Source organism: Prionailurus bengalensis, chromosome B1, assembly GCF_016509475.1.
Source record: "Prionailurus bengalensis isolate Pbe53 chromosome B1, Fcat_Pben_1.1_paternal_pri, whole genome shotgun sequence".
In the NCBI taxonomy this organism is placed as follows: Eukaryota; Metazoa; Chordata; class Mammalia; order Carnivora; family Felidae; genus Prionailurus; species Prionailurus bengalensis.
The window spans coordinates 98,190,186-98,207,481 of NC_057344.1; positions in this window are offsets into that span (position 1 = coordinate 98,190,186).

A 17,296-nucleotide genomic window follows, 5' to 3' on the forward strand; every position below is an offset into this window, starting at 1 on the left:
TGTGTGTATGGTAGTGAGTATGTAGTGATAATCCAGGTGTTTATCATTATGGGAGCACATATATTTAATCATAGTGGGCATATACACAAAATGTTTTGAGCCATTAAAAACAATTGAAATATATGTATCCTCAAGAAACATGACTTGATGCTCAACATTGGTTTTTGAGTAAGAATTTTAAAACCGGTGTAATTAGGGGCACCTGGGTGGCTCAGTTGGCTGAGCATCGGACTTCGGCTCAGGTCATGATCTCATGGTTTGTGAGTTCGAGCCCCGCATCAGGCTCTGTGTTAACAGCTCAGAGCCTGGAGCCTCTTTCAGATTCTATGTCTCCCTCTCTGTCTCTCTGCCCCTCCCCCACCTCAAATAAACAATAAAAAATTAAAAGGCTGTATAATTATAGCAAAGTATCATTCCTGTATATTAAAATGCATAGCATATACACAGGAAACCTATCTTTTGTGAGGGTAGCTGAATATGCAAGAAAATTGATGAAGCATATTAAAAGGTATATATGGGAGAGAGATGTGAAATTTGTGAGGATAAATGAAGGAGAAAAGTAATATAAAACAAAATAAAGGAGGGCTTTTGGGAGGACTGATCATGATGCTGTTCCATGAACAGAGAAGTTATGATAAACTCATTAGGATAAAATAAAACCACGTATCTGCAAAAGGGAAAATTGCATTGAGATAGATCACATGCCACAAGTTTTACATTGTGAGATGTAAGGCTTTTATCTTCTGATGGTTTACACCACTTTATTCTTCTTCACATAGATTTGTAAAAGTGAAATTGAGCTGAGTAAAATAGTAGAAATTTTTGGTTGGAGTTTCTTGCCAGAATGAATTATTGAAGTCGTGTAAAACTTATACCGAAATATGATGTTTAAAATAAGAAACACACTGATACTGAATACCAGTTTGTCAATAACCTATCATACATTTTGTTCCAATTGCTAAATTCTCAGGCCAGGTTTTTTGCACTTATGCATCATAGGAGCTTAACAAGGTATATTACAGAAGGATTCTCAAAATTCTCAAAAATTTCTTCTACACATTTATTGTTAACCACACTTAACATGCAAGACCATTCATAAAAGCCAACTTAATATTTACTTTATCTTGAATAATGTAAATTAAGAAAGCTATATGAATGCTCTTTTAGAAGCAACAGTTTTTATCATCAACATGATAAAGATTCTGTTTTTTCTCTCTGAAATTCTCATGTAAAGATTGGTATTCTTATTCTGGTTGGTTTAGAATGCAAGCTGTGTAAGTGTAATATTGTATAAGTAAAAGGTAAGGTAGAAATGTCTGAAATATATAAGCTGCACATAAGTAACCTCATAGGCACAATTTCCATATGTTTTTGGGCTCAGCTAATGAGAGAACTTTGTTCAATTGCACATCGGCTCAATCTGAAAATAATAAAACCATGACTTCTATGAGTTAAAAAACATGCCCCTCTAACCTCCCCTTCTCAACCTCTAGTTTCACTTGTTGAAAAACAAGGAAAACAAATAGACATGTGGCCACCCACATGGTTGTGTAAATTAAAAAAAAGAAAAGTGAAAATAACGTGCGACGGAATGCCTGAAGGTTTTGCTTAGTCCTTCACACATGGACTTAATCACTTTGGCAAATTCTCTCTCCCTCCCATATGAACTTTATAGCCCATTTTTCAAATTAAAAGTGCCCTCTTCTTTCATGTTCTAAGAACTAGTGGCTGAGGGAACAGCTTGGATGTGATTTGGGAAACTGTATCATCAACTAGGAATTTTGCTGCTTTTTAAAATTCATCGGATATGTGCCAATAATGTAGGATGCTAAAAATTTCAGAAAGCTTCTTGGTATGTATGATGGTGTGTATGTGTGTGGGGAGGATGTGTATCCGCATACACACAATCATGTTATCTAAGCTCAAGTCCCCTTTAAAGCTGGAAATGTTTAAATTCCATTTAATGCATATACCTTATTAGGGCAAATAAATATTCCATTGGACTTTCACTTTTAGAGTTACTTCTAGGGGCTGACTGCTGTGCAAGTCAGTCATTAGAGCTAATGATCAAAATCATGTGATCGAATTAATAATGGAGAGTGACTTAATTCTAAACCTGCCTGAAAAATTTTCAGACAAGAACACTTATTATTTAAAATTGGAAAATAGCGGCGCCTGGGTGGCTCAGTCGGTTAAGCGGCCCACTTCGCTCCCGTCATGGTCTCATGGTTTGTGGGTCCAAGCCCCGCGTGGGGCTCTCTCTGCGCCCACCAAGCCCGCTTCGGATCTTCTGTCTCCCAGTCTCTCTGTCCCACCTCCACGCATGTTCTCTCTACTCCCTCAAAAAGAAATAAACAGGGGCGCCTGGGTGGCGCAGTCGGTTAGGCGTCCGACTTCAGCCAGGTCACGATCTCGCGGTCCGGGAGTTCGAGCCCCGCGTCGGGCTCTGGGGTGATGGCTCAGAGCCTGGAGCCTGTTTCTGATTCTGTGTCTCCCTCTCTCTCTGCCCCTCCCCCGTTCATGCTCTGTCTCTCTCTGTCCCAAAAATAAATAAACGTTGAAAAAAAAATTAAAAAAAAAAGAAAAGAAATAAACATTAAGAAAGTAAAGAATAATAATAAAAAATAATAATTAGCTTTCTAGTAACATGGGGACCTTTTCTTTCCTGATACCCTGTACAATTCCAGTTTACATAAAAAGTATGAATACCTTTGCAGAGCAACAACTACAGGCTGTTACAGAAGGATTTTATGCATAACGCGAGCTGGTAAAAAAAAAAAATCACATCAGGGTGTCTATTTCATTCAGTAGATTGAAAGTCATCAGGCCTTTTGGCCTGATCAAGGTGCTCTTCTGAGTGCTCTGTGAATGAATTGTTTACCTTTGCCTTAATTTCCATCCTTCCTAATTCCCTTGCTTTATGCATATCTGTTCCATAAGTCCTGTTCTTCTTGACATGCTTCCTATCTGCAAGCTAATATATGGCAAAGACACTCCACCTGTCAAAACAGTTTTATATCACCACTTCCCTATATTTGGCAGTCAAGTAATTTAGAGGTCAGCTAATATTTTCTGTAAAGAGTCGTATAGTATTTTAGGCTTTGCAGGACAGAGGGTGTCTGTTGCAACTACTTAATTGCTGTTGTCCTGTGAAGGCAGCCATGCATATGTGAAAGAATGAGAATAGCTATGTTCCAAAACGCACACACACACACACACACACACACACACACACACACACCCCACCACCACCACCACCACCACCACCACCACCCCTTTCTTTACAAAAATTGGTGACTGGCTGGATTTAACCTTGGACTGTAGTTTGCTGAACATTTGAACTCAGATGGAGTGAGAACTCCATCTCTGTGTTGGAGGACTAACACAGACTTTGTATTCACATAAACACACTTTTTTCTTTTCTTTTTTGTCTTTTCTTTTTTCTTTCTTTCTTTCTTTTTCTTTCTTTTTTTTTTTGCTGCATAACAACGTGGTGAATAGCATGGGCTTGGTGACAGTCAAACTATAAACTCTGTGGTCTTGGGAAAGAGACACATTTTCAGATTTTTAGTTTTGTTATCTATAAAATAGGATAATAATAATATATACTTCAAAGAGTTGTTATGAGATTAAAACTAGAAAATGTGTATAAGGGGACCATATAGTTGTGTTATATTTCAGGGTTTGGTTTTCAGAAAGTGAGTTCTAGATACGTTAGATAAACTATACTGTTGCAAATTTCTTGGTATAAACTTTTTTAATAAGTGATTACTTGAGTATTATGACACATCTGCTTGAACTTGTACTAACATTTTATAACATGAAATATCTATTTATGATAAATAGTGTTTCATGACTTACTATATTTTCACATCACGGAGTCTACTTTCCATTTCTCCTTGGTGTTTCTTTGGTACACATGATTTATCTTTTGAAAGTTTTGAGAATTGGATTCTCTGTGAAGTCTTTCTTAACTTTGCAACTTCTTGTGACCTACCTGTAAACTTCTCTAGCAGAATTTACCACATCTTATTATGTTTCTTTTTAAATTCTTCTTCATAAGTGAATTGTAAGGATATTCATCCTTTTATTTTTTCCCTAAAGTAGTGATGAATAGGCTAAAAAATGCCTTAAAATAAAATTCAGCTTTAATTTGATTCTAACCCTTGTAATTTGTTATCTCCAACAAATTGCTTGTCTTCTCTATGCCATAGTTTCTTCATTTATAAAGAGAATAATAAGAGTTTAACTTGAAGGGTTGTAATGGAAATTGTTTGACATAATCTACATACATAGCTTTGTATAGTACCTAGCAGATAATAAGCCTTGATAATTATTATATATGGTGATGTTTTTATTGTTATTATTTTAGTATTTAAGAAAGTATATGGAACATTAATGATACTATATGTTTGTGACATATCACAAATTTAGTTTATATATTTTATATTTGTATGCTGTTGTGAAATACAAGCTAAAACATAAAGGTATTTTGTTGTCTAATTTTTAAAGTTTTCTTTCATGGTGTACATCAACTTCAGAAATTATGTTTTTTAGGGTTGATAGATTAATAATGTACTGAGACTCTGGTAGGAATAACTTAAGAATTTCCTGCATGACTAGAAGCCTTATGCATTAAACATTTGATTAACACATATTTTGTATGTTATGTGTATTATATACTGTATTCTCACAGTAAAGTAAACTAGAGAAAAGAAAGTATTAAGAAAATCATAATGAAGAGAAAAAAACATTTATAGTACTCTACTGTATTTATCAGGAGAAGAAAACGCCCACATGTAAGCAGACTGCACAGTTCAAACCCATGTTGTTCAGTGTCAACTCTACATTATATAAGAAAAAACACCCTGGTTTAAATTTATAAATTCCTAAGTTGTAATCTTTAATTTATGTTTTTGATGTTTCTGATTAAGACTACTTACTATTCTTGTATACATTCGCTAGAATCACCAGGAAGAATAAAATAAGAAAAGTAAAACACAAGCAACATTAGAATATGTGAAGTTAAATAGATTTCTCTCATGCTCTCTCCAGTGTTAGTATTTATTTAACTGGAATGATGCAAAGACAGAGCTCAGCTCACAATAATTTATACATTTATAAAATTAATACATTTGAACTTTCTAAATTTATGTCCTTGTTCTGGTACAGTACTGTTTCAAAGAATATTGTGAAATATTATACATTGGGTATTATTACTAATAATGATAGATCAAATTAAAATAAGAGCAAAAGCAAGGAAGCAAAATGGAAGCTATAAGCAGCAAACCAGGATCCCTAAACTTGAAAGATTCCACGGGCTTTATCTGTTCTATTTAAGCCATTTAATACCTTATTACCTGGAAATTGTTTAAGTTTCTAATGAAAGCTATCAATATCTGATGGTGACTTGTCTTACATATGCACTCTTTTAGCAGGAAAAGGGGTATCTGGTAAGAAGCAGGCATTTGAGGGGAGGCTGGGTGGCTCAGTTGATTAAGCATCCGACTTCAGCTCAGATTATGATCTCACGGTTTGTGAGTTTGAGCCCCATATAGGGCTCTGTGCTGACAGCTCAGAGCCTGGAATCTGCTTTGGTTTCCATGTATCCCTCTCTTTCTCTGCCCCTCCCCTGCTCACGCTCTCTCAATAATAAATAAAAACGTTTAAAAATTTTAAAAAAGGAGGCATTTGAAATGGCTTTCAACTATACCCCAGAAGTGAGACATTTAGCTGAACAATATTTATCTAAAATTATAGTTCTATGATGCTGATCTTCTAAGAAATGCCCATGTTTCCTATTCATTGCCTTAGCCCCAAAGTAACTGGGGCACATAATTTCCCCAGCCTCTAAACTCAAATTGATGTTTACTTCATCAATTCAGTTGGATTTTCACACTCCTTGAAGGAAATAAATGAACAACAAGTATAATTATTGCAATATGAACCTACATTGAAATAGTGTGAAATATGAATCTAGTAAGTATTTATGTTCAAGTTTGGCTTAATAATATGCCTTGACTGCTGCTTTAGGAAAAGTATAATGTACTGAATTCAGCATAAATGTAAAATATTTTCTCATTGTGATGCAAATCGTTTCACTGATAAGCCTTGATATCAGATTTGACTATAGTGCCAGACTGAATGCCTGGGATGGTTCCATTGGGCCGTTAGACTATGGGGCATACCAGATAGATCCCCACAGAAGCTGAGGACTTGTACTGTTTCTTGCACATACAGGCAAGAAACTCTATTAATATTTGTCAGTCTGATTTTATTACTATAGTATGTGGATCAGTATGAATGCACACATACTGAATTATTTTTAAAGTTAGAATTCTATGCTTTCATATTTTTTTCTGAGAAATGGTAGGGATGAGATTTATAATGATATTTAAAGAAAATTTTGTGGTGATGCTATCTAAGAACATTTTAGAAAGTTTACAGCAAATGTCCAAACAATCAAAGCTCTTGTCTGCACCTTCTTGAGTTTTCCAGCCATTCATGCTTTCTTTTAAAATTATAGCTTCTAGACTATTGAGTTTCCATATTTGTCTTTTAATGTAATTCAGGTGCCTTACTTTATATATGTTTCCCTGTGTTTTATTATGTGTGTTTTCAAAAACATTTTCTCTTGATCAGTTTATTATAATATTCTAAGTCCCATGAATAAAACCATCCAGTCTCTTTTATCAGGAATATTATAGCAATAGGCAAAACTTAAAAAAAAAAAGTTCTATTTAAAATACAGATTGCAACATGGGAAAGAGACATTCTTGATCCATAAAGAACATATGATGTACATTTTGAACTAAAATTAGTATTTGAAGCCATGCTTTATATTAGTGCTTAGAATTTATTGTCAGGTTAAGATAGTTTGTGATGGTTACTATATACTCTGGTACAGTGTAGAAAGTGAAGGTAGTTTTTCAGCTGCTGGAATGTTATTGAAAAAAACCAAAGAAATAAGGGATTCAAGTGGGGTTTATATGCTGTAATAGTTCTATTGTTCATGGGAAATGATGATGCTTTAAGGGCATTAGAACTCTTAGATAATTTTCTCCTTGACTTCACACTCTATACTTTTATCTGTGTTTAGCTTTTAAAGTTTCTTCTAGCGCAAAAGGGAACCCTCTCACACTGTTGGTGGGAATGCAAACTGATGCAGCCACTGTGAAAAACAGTGTGGAGGTTCTTCAAAAAGTTAAAAATATAACTACCTTATAATCTAGCAATTGCACTACTAAGTATTTACCCAAAGGATACAAAAATACTGATTTGAATGGGGCACATGCACACCAATGTTTATAGCAGCATTATCAAAGTAGCCAAATTATGGAAAGAGCCCAAATGTCCATTGAATGATGAATGGATAAAGAAAATGTGGTGTATATGTATATATATGTATATGTATATGTTCAGCCATCAAAAAGAATGAAATCTTGCCATTTGCAATGATGTGGATGGAACTAGAGTGTAGTATGCTAAGCAAAACAAGTCAGAAAAAGACAAATACCATATGATTTCACACATATCTGGAATTTAGGAAACAAAAACGATGAATATAGGGAAAGGGAAGGAAAAATGAAATAAGATAGAAAACAGAGAGGATGGTAAATCATAAGATACTACCAACTATAGAGAACAAACTGAGGGTTGCTGGAGGGGAGGTGGTTGGGGGGATGGGCTAAATGAGTGATGAGCATTAAGGAGGGTGTTAGTTGTGATGAGCAGTGGGTGTTGTATGTGATGAATCACTAAATTCTACTACTGAAACGAATATTATACTATGTGTTAACTAACCAGAATTTAAATAAAAAACTTAAAAGATAAAAAATAAAAATAAATACAAATTCTTCCAGTGCAATTGAATAATACCAAAATTTTAAATTATAAATGGCAGAATTTTTTTTTATCTGGGAAAAATAACATAGTTGCTCTTTCATCCTTTATTTGCTGCTCATGCTCATGATATATGTTTTTTTGTCTTCATTATCCTTCAAGCCTTCCTGTAAGTGAGCAGTAAAATTGCCATCACTGTCTGTCTGTGGGAGTCCCATAACTTTCCCTGGGTGTACAGGCCCCACTGAGGACATTACTTGTCTTACTCTTCATCACTGTTGCTTTTGCCCAAACTCTCTGTTGAGGGAAAATGGAAAGTGTTGAAAAGTATGTACTCTCCTCAGATTTTAGGGGGTGATTGTGGGACTGGGGTTTTCTCCACACCCATTTCATCAAATGCATGACTCTCCTTGAGTACTGATTGGCTGGCAAGTTGCAGAGAGGTCTAGATTACTGAACTCCTAGTGGGATACCAGAAATAGATAAACATGACCAAGGATTTCCAAATCTTCGGCCAGCCAATCAAGAGATGAGACCATAACACAGAGGCTGCAGTATGTTTTGCACATTATTTTAAAGCCCTAGACACCTGGACTTGAATTCTTGGTATATAGTGATTTTTGTATTAAAAAGAGCAGACAAGTTTTGGCTGGTTTATGCCTCAGGATGCTGGGATCAATTATTATTTGGGAATCATCTTTTTTTTTCTTGATAGGAAACATTGTGATGGAAGGAATTATTACATTGTCACATTGTTTTAAAAGCTGAGCTCCAGGCAGCCTTTGCTCATCCCTGGCTGATTTAGCCTGATCAGGACTGATGGGAGATCAACTTCTGGTTCTTGCCATAAACCTGCTTCATCATCTGGGAAAGTGCAACTGCAAACCATTATTTCATTTTTTCAAGGGTTTATGATAAATTTAGCTGGCACACTGAATTCAACAATAAATTAAAAGCTTTCATATTTTATTATTTTAAAAGGAAGAGCTCTCAGCACCACTGCACAGTTTCACAATATATATAAGAAAGGTTTGGCACAAGAATATTAAAATTTCAGTACCAAATATTTAAGCGTTAACTCCATAACCAAAATTTGGTTTTAAAATTTGTTCCCCTAACTGACATGTTTACCCTATACTAAAAAGCTTATCTTTTCTTTAGGTCATTCATAAGCAAAATAAAGTTCAGAGGTGTATTTGTTTTCTGATAATTCAAATACAATCATGTTTACATTAATCCTTTGTGCTTTTATCTAGGGGCTAAATGTCCTTAGCTATTCCCTTTATTCTAGCAAATATATATGATCTTAAGGTGAGGAATTTTTCTATTTATTTTACTATCTTCACCTGAAAGTAAGTATAAATTTCATCTACTAAGTGGTAAAATTTGGGAGACAATGATTTTTTCTAATTCTGCCTGTCAAAACACATCTGTCTAATTTAAACCCATTCCAAAAAATGTTTGCACATAATATAGATTGTTGATAAGATTTTGTAAGATTCTATACAATCTTACCTAAGTTAATATGTCTGTATAACTACCAAGAGATATGTGCACAGCATTTACAACAATTACATATAGTTAACTATAGGTTTATGAACTCATCTTGGACAGGAATTTGGTGTTTTAAGTTTTTCTCAATGGAATTTATTTCTCCATCTACAATGGTGGTTCAGTAAATATTGTTGTCTTACCAACTACATACCAAATATGGTAAATTTAGTTAAAATTAAGGATAATACTATTAATGTTAGTGAAGCTTTCCAAAACACTCTATTAGAAATTTTAGATAAGTTATTTCTTTTATTATATAATAACTCTAAGAGATAGGAGTCATTCACTAAGCTTTATAAACACTAAGACTGGGGTAGGGGAGTATTAAGGCCCTACTGCAGGCAGTACTTACTTTGGACAGAGTGGTGGAGTCAGGACAAGAGCCTGGTCTTAAGAGCTCCTATTCCTCACCACTACACTACACTGCTCTAACAAAGTTTTGGAAACCCATTCCATGTCTTAAGCTGTAAATGTCCAGAGAGTAGAAGCAGGGATCACATCACCCCATTCTTTTGGAGTTCATAGTCACAAGTGTAACCAGATATCCAACTAAATAATTCAAACGCTGTGATGTGTATCACAGTAGATGTACATACCAATGTCCACAGGAGGCCAGAAGAGGGAGCAGTGCATTTGCCTGGTGAAAGTAGAGAAGGCATCCCAGAGAAAGTAATATCTGTGCTGTATCTTAAAGGACCAGTAGAAAATGTTTGGGGAAAGTTGTTGGGAGAACCCTACAGATGAGTAAACAGAATGTGGGAAGGCTTGCAGGTGTAAATTTCAGAAAAGTATTTTACTTGACCAGGAAATTGAGTTGCTTCATATTTTTCTATCTACTTGCTGAGATTTAATACCAGCCTCCTTATAGAGTTCTAATTCCTTTTTATATTTAAAAACAGTGGCACTTCCAGAAATTAGTGGAGAAAGCATTTAGCTCTAAAGAAATATACATAATTATTTGCTGTTCAGAGGCCATAGATTTAGAATTTCTTGTGCATCAGATTAAGGTGATATGCATCTAATGAAATAAATGACCTTAATTTCTTATCACATTTAAAAGAAATCTTATGAATTTGCAATGGATAGCAAATACTGCAGTTGGAGAGTAGGGAAATCAGCAGAAACAGAAACCCTGACGATGCTATGAAATGATTGGATCTAAACTTTATGAGGACAGGAATTTTGTCTGTTTTGTTCACTGCTACATCTGTGGTTCTAGAATATTCCTGGCAAGTTGTGGGGGCATAACAAATATTTGTTGAATGTTTTTGAGTGATATAACAACCAGGTGTGAAGAAAACATACAGAAACAACTAACATAAAAACATACCCACTGGTAATCATTTAGAACAAAATTGTTGGTGGCAGAAATGAACTTCTGTAGCCATGTGTATAGCAACAATATATAACCTATGATGTTCTGAATGAAGATCCTAAATAGAAATGTTTAAATCATAGCAAATAATAAAATGTAGAGAATTTTTGGGGTCCCTGGGTGGCTAGTTGGTTAAGTGTCTGACTCATGTTTTGGCTCAGGTCATGATCTCACAGTGTGTGAGTTTGAGTTTGAGCCCCACCTCAGACTCTGCAGGGACAGCATGGAGCCTGCTTGGGATTTTTTTTCTCCCTCTCTCTCTGCCCCTCACCGGCTTGCGAATGCACTCTCTAAATAAATAAATAAATGAATGAATGAACAGAACTTTAAAAAATGTGGAGAATTTTTACCTTTTAGAAAATTCAAAAAATGACTAGAATAAAAAGAGTGTACAAAGCAAGAAACTTCTCTTTTTGGAAAGCTTTCCTTTGTTAAATATATTCCAACAATGTTAATAAACCTAGTGTTACTGTATTTTTATATCTTAATTTAAACTCACAATAACTACTACAGTGTTATTTTGTCTTAAATATTCAGACAAATTTGAAGTTGACTGTTACATTGAAAACAACTTATCCGGGGCGCCTGGGTGGCGCAGTCAGTTAAGCGTCCGACTTCAGCCAGGTCACGATCTCGAGGTCCGTGAGTTCGAGCCCCGTGTCAGGCTCTGGGCTGATGGCTCAGAGCCTGGAGCCTGTTTCTGATTCTGTGTCTCCCTCTGTCTCTGCCCCTCCCCCGTTCATGCTCTGTCTCTCTCTGTCCCAAAAATAAATAAACGTTGAAAAAAAAAATTAAAAAAAAAAAAGAAAACAACTTATCGAATAGTGAAAAGTAATTAAAATCACAGTATAGTTGAGAATTTTTTCCCCCAGGGTTTACTTTAATACTTTCATTATCATATGGTTTTGTCATTTGAAGAGAATGAAAGTGGGGCACCTGGGTGGCTCAATAGGTTTAAGCATCCAACTTCGGCTCAGGTCATGATCTCACGGTTTGTGGGTTCGAGCCTCGTGTAGGGCTCTGTGCTGACAGCTCAGAGGCTGGAGCCTGATTCAGATTCTGTGTCTCCCTCTGTCTCTCAAAAATAAACAAACATTTAAAAATCAATCAATCAATCAATCAATAGAATGAAACTACTGACTACTTTGATTCATTTTTGAACAATTAAACATGAAAACTTTCTCTCTATTCCAGCAATTGAAACATAGGTAATTCAACTGATTATTTGCTTATGTTGTATATCAAAATTATTCTTTTGGCCACTGTTCATGATGTAAGTCATTACACCTTCCAATATTGAACATGGCTCCTGATAACATTTTTTTTAAGAGAATAAGAATGATTTTATTCTTTCTTTGTGATTCATATATATTTTATTTTTTGGTCTCATTCTAATATACTCACTAGACCCTCCACAGCAATCTTGGAACAGGGATGGGAATTCTGTTTGTTTGTTTGTTTCATTCCTACTTTTAAATACAGTGCATCTGACATTTCACTTTTAACGTCTATGGAGGCTTTTTATTGGTAACTTTCATAAACTTAATGAAGTTCCTTTATTTTCCTACTTTACTAGGATTTTTAAAAAATTAATGAACTTTTAATTTTAGAATATATTTAGATATACAGAAAAAAGTTAAAATAATACATGTATCCCACATCCATTCTCCCTTATTAACATTTTTCATTAGTATGGTACATTTTTCACATGAAATTACTATACAAGTACTGATACATTATTATTAAGTAAAATCCATACTTTATTCAGATTTAACTTTCATCTCACATATTTTTTCTGTGTCAGGATCCCATCCAGGATCCCATGTTATATTCATCATCATGTTGTCTTCAGCTACACTTCAGCTACACTGCTGTGACAGTTTTCCAAACCTTTTCTATGACCTTGATAGGTTTTACGTGTGTGTGTGTGTGTGTGTGTGTGTGTGTGTGTATGTGTATGGTGGAGAGGGACAGTACTAGTCAGTATTTTGTGGATTCTCTCTATTGGTATTTTTATGTTAGTGTTCCCTTATGATTAGACTGGGGTTATGAGTTTTGAGGAGGAATACCACAGAGAAAAAGTATATCAAGGGTCCATACTATCAACCTGACTTATCACAGTATTAATCTTGATAATGTAGTGAAGGTTTGTAAGGTTTCTGAACTGTGATATTCTTTTTCTCTCTTACTACACTCTTTGAAAAGAAGGAATGCTATTCTTTTTCTCACTATGTTCTCTGTACAGGCCACACTCTTGGAGTGAGGAGTTGTGTTCTACCTCCCCAAGGGTAAAATATCTACATAAACTATTTAGAATTATACATGGGATATTTGCCTATTATCTCTCATATATTTATTCATTCAATCATTTATTTGTATCTGTATAGAATGATGGATATTTACTTTATACGTGCATCATAATCCAATACTACTTTATTTTGCCGCTCAAATTGTTCCAGCTTTGGCCATTGAGAACTGTTTTATTTGATTCTTGTGTCCCTTTGACATATACCATTATTGTGGTTTTGTTTGACTACTTCCTAATTTTCTGGCACTGTACAGTGCTCCAGATTCATCTTGTATATTTTCTTCCTCATTCCTAGAATCAGCCATTTTTCCTCCAATGATTCTTGGTTCTTTTTACTAGAAAATAGTATTAGAAACCAAGAGAGAAACTTGCCCTCACCATCTACTATCCACTTATTTAATTATTCACTTCCAATATACATTATAGTGGCTTCTGAATTGATAACCCAAACCTGGACAGGAAACAGCTTTATAGTGCTATGTGCAGTCCTTTTGCCTTTAGTCTTCTAAACTCCACACATTTTCAAAGTTGCTTAGGTCAGCAACTTTCTTCCTCACTCCCTTTAGGAAGGTTGATTAATGCATTCATAATAAAGGTTATTCTGTCACATTCTGCATTCTATCCTGGGATCCCCTGACCTCCTAAGTGATTTTTTTTTAAGTTTCATACATGGAGTTTCACTCTGTCCTGCTGGTGTTAGGTATCCATCATTACAGTATCATATATGATAGTTTCACCAACTGAAAAATTATCTGTACTTTACCTATTCAACCTCTGTTCTTACTCTCATCCCTGAAAATGCATTTTAAAAATATAAATTTATACAACAATGACTAAATATGCTAGCCTGCAGAGCACTATTGGCTGTTTTCTTTGTTCTCTTTGATTTCTTATTATTTAACCAATCATGAGTTTCCTTACCCTCTTTAAAAAAAAAAGAATTCTGGGGCGCCTGGGTGGCGCAGTCGGTTGAGCGCCCGACTTCCGCCAGGTCACGATCTTGCGGTCTGTGAGTTCGAGCCCCGCGTCAGGCTCTGGGCTGATGGCTCAGAACCTGGAGCCTGTTTCCGATTCTGTGTCTCCCTCTCTCTCTGCCCCTCCCCCGTTCATGCTCTGTCTCTCTCTGTCTCTCTCTGTCCCAAAAATAAATAAACGTTGAAAAAAAAAAAAAAGAATTCTGAGATTTGACATATCTGAGTCCATAAAATTATTTTCTCTATTTTTATATTGTTTTTCTGGACACACCCTATTTTCTGCCCAAAACAACCTTGGCACAATCACTACTTAGATACAAATAATACTTTTCATATTACCCGTTTATATTAAATCAACTATGGCATCACAGTAAAACTTTTCACTTCTGTGTGCCTAATTTTAATTATTATAGCCCGCTATGGAACTGGCACACTCAATAAAACTTGAACTATACCATGTGTACCATGTGATAAACAGTCTCTTCATTATGTCATGAAATTTTGGTTTTCATAAAAAGCTTCAGCTGTGGTATATACACATAGTGGATACTGTATCGTAGATGCCTCTCCAACGTCCTTTTTACTATACTTGTTCTTAGTAGCAGCCATGTAATTTGGTAGCAATTGATCCCATCCCAAACCCTAGTGGTGAATTTTGACTATCTTACCCTAAGTGGTTAGTTCAAGTAAGAAAGACTTCATCCAACCAACAAATGATACCCCTTGACCATAGAAATCAGCACAGTGGTAGTCTAATCAGTTCAAGACCCAGAGCTTTTTTTAGATTATTATGGGATGATATCCTGCTCCTTTTCCTTGATGTAAATGAGGAAGTATGACACCAGTTATTCATGACATCATATTGTGACCCCAAGAGAAGCTGATCTAAAAGCAAGGCTCACGTATGAAGGCAGAGGTGAGAAATATCAGAGATATGCACCTAGAATCTTTATCTCATCCCACATGAAACCTACCTCAGGACATTTCGGTAATATGCTACATTAATTCTCTTATTGGATTAAGTTGCTTTGAATTGCATTTTCTATTATCAGCAATTCAAAATACTCAAACAGATGAATATAATTGGGAATAAGGAAGCTTTAGCCTGTTTAAAATTCATTGAATTAATTCCAGTATTTCTACTTTGATCCTGCATTGTCAGTTCTTCTCTTTTTCCACTTTTCCTGATCACATATTTTATAGGTTACTTTTATCTGTCACATCTAGACAATGTGTTTACTATGTGAAATAAATTATTTTAATGGATTAAAATTTTCCAAGGGCTCTACAGCATAGAGCTCAGGCATAAAATGAGATAAATATAAATAAAATAAAATATTTACAATGATATGCTTCTGTAATTCTTCTGATTTATCTTTATTATAATTATTTTATATCTCCTTGACATGAAAATGTTATACAAATGCAAGACTAGCTATTTTCTACCTTGTATCTAATATAATAATTAAGAACTTCAGATATTCTGTATGTACTCTTAGGTGAAAAATATAGAGGGGTATAGTTTCATTATATATTATTATGTCAACACTGCAATTAAGTTATTCTTGAATATTTGGTTTTGGTCTGTTTTATAAGTAGATAAATCCTTACTCTCTTCCTCCCAAATACTTCATGGTAAACTATTATTAATTAAAGACTTACTATGTGCCATAGATTTTCTTATAGTTTCAATCCTTCTAATTCTGCTAATAGGTAGGTGTACCAACCCATTTTGTAGATTAGACAATTGGGATTCAGATAGACTTAGCCTCATACCCAATATTACACAGTTACTAAGTAGCTTCAGGAGTGTTTACAACCTAGACCCATATGACTCTAGAGCCACTTAATTTACTCATTGCATTTTCAGGTTCCATAATTCTCTCATCCTCTGTCTTTTTCTCTCAGTGCTTGCCCACGTGCGTGTAAAAAGAATTTTACTCTTCCCTAGAATGCTTTTTGTGAGCAAACTAGAGAGGAAAGTGGGACAGAAGGAAGGAGAAATAGAGTTTCTCTATGGCCAGAGTCACTGCTGGAATAGATCAAATCAATCCAATAAATTCTAAAGAGTAAGCACATGTGGATAGCAGAATGGACATGTTGAAAGTGACTTCCTCGATGTTCCATGGTGAAAACATGGATTATAGATGAATCCCCATGTTTTTCAGGGACTCTGATAATGTGGATCCTACTTATAGAGGCATGGTTATAAAAGAAATCCACATGTTCTTTTGAGACTCTAATTTATTTGCTTATTTCTTTTCCTCTGTAGTTGGGTGGGGGGGGGAGGTAAGTGGCCCATCTTTTTTAACCTTCCATGACATAGCCCATGTGGAACTGCTTTTGTTTGACAGTTCTTTTGATGCTAAATTGGTAATGATTAATCCCTTTTAAATTAGATGTATTGTTGCATCTTGCTTGCAAAGGCTTTTATTTTAACTTAAATTATTTTTTTTCACTTAAAATTTCTCAATGACTTAATACTTACAAGAAAGATTCATGAGACACTGAAATTTTGACAAATTTTTCAGAGTGAAAATCCAGTAAGTAAAATCATTCTCCAGAGAACAATTACACTGAAATGCCCACAATGAATATAATACATATTTTGATTATCAGACCAAGCTTAATGACTCCTGTGAAGGCATCATAGTAAAAATTTACATGGGTCAGAAACACTTTGAGTTATGTGGTAAGACATAGGGACAATTCATCTTTATCTGAAAAATGGAATATACTGTAGAATTGATTCAATTATGTAAAATTGTTAGACTCAGTAATTCTTTATACCTTTAGAGAGCACTGATTAGTAATGAGTAATATGTAGACTTTTCTATAGCCAGATGAAAGGAAAAGTCTGGATATTTGAAATGTTTCTGTTTATGCAAATCAAATAAAATTGTAAGTTTGATCACTTCAAACATTTAAATCAAAATAATAATAATAACAAATTTTATTAGGTATTTAAAGAAAATAATTTCCTCCCTCATATAAACAATTTTTGGCATCGATTCAATTAAGTGAAAAATGGGAAGATCTTACTCTCAATCTAATTGGTAGATCTGAAATTTTAATATGGAAAAGTCTTCAGAGCAGTAATATGGTTGGATATAGTGTGTTGGAGTTGGGATCACTGAGTAGTAGAGTTTTTTGAAGATGCCCCTGTGTTCTGCAAGCCTACTTTTTTCCCCTTGCAGTTCATGTTTATGGTGTGTTGTTCAAGTTCCTCAGATAAATCATTTC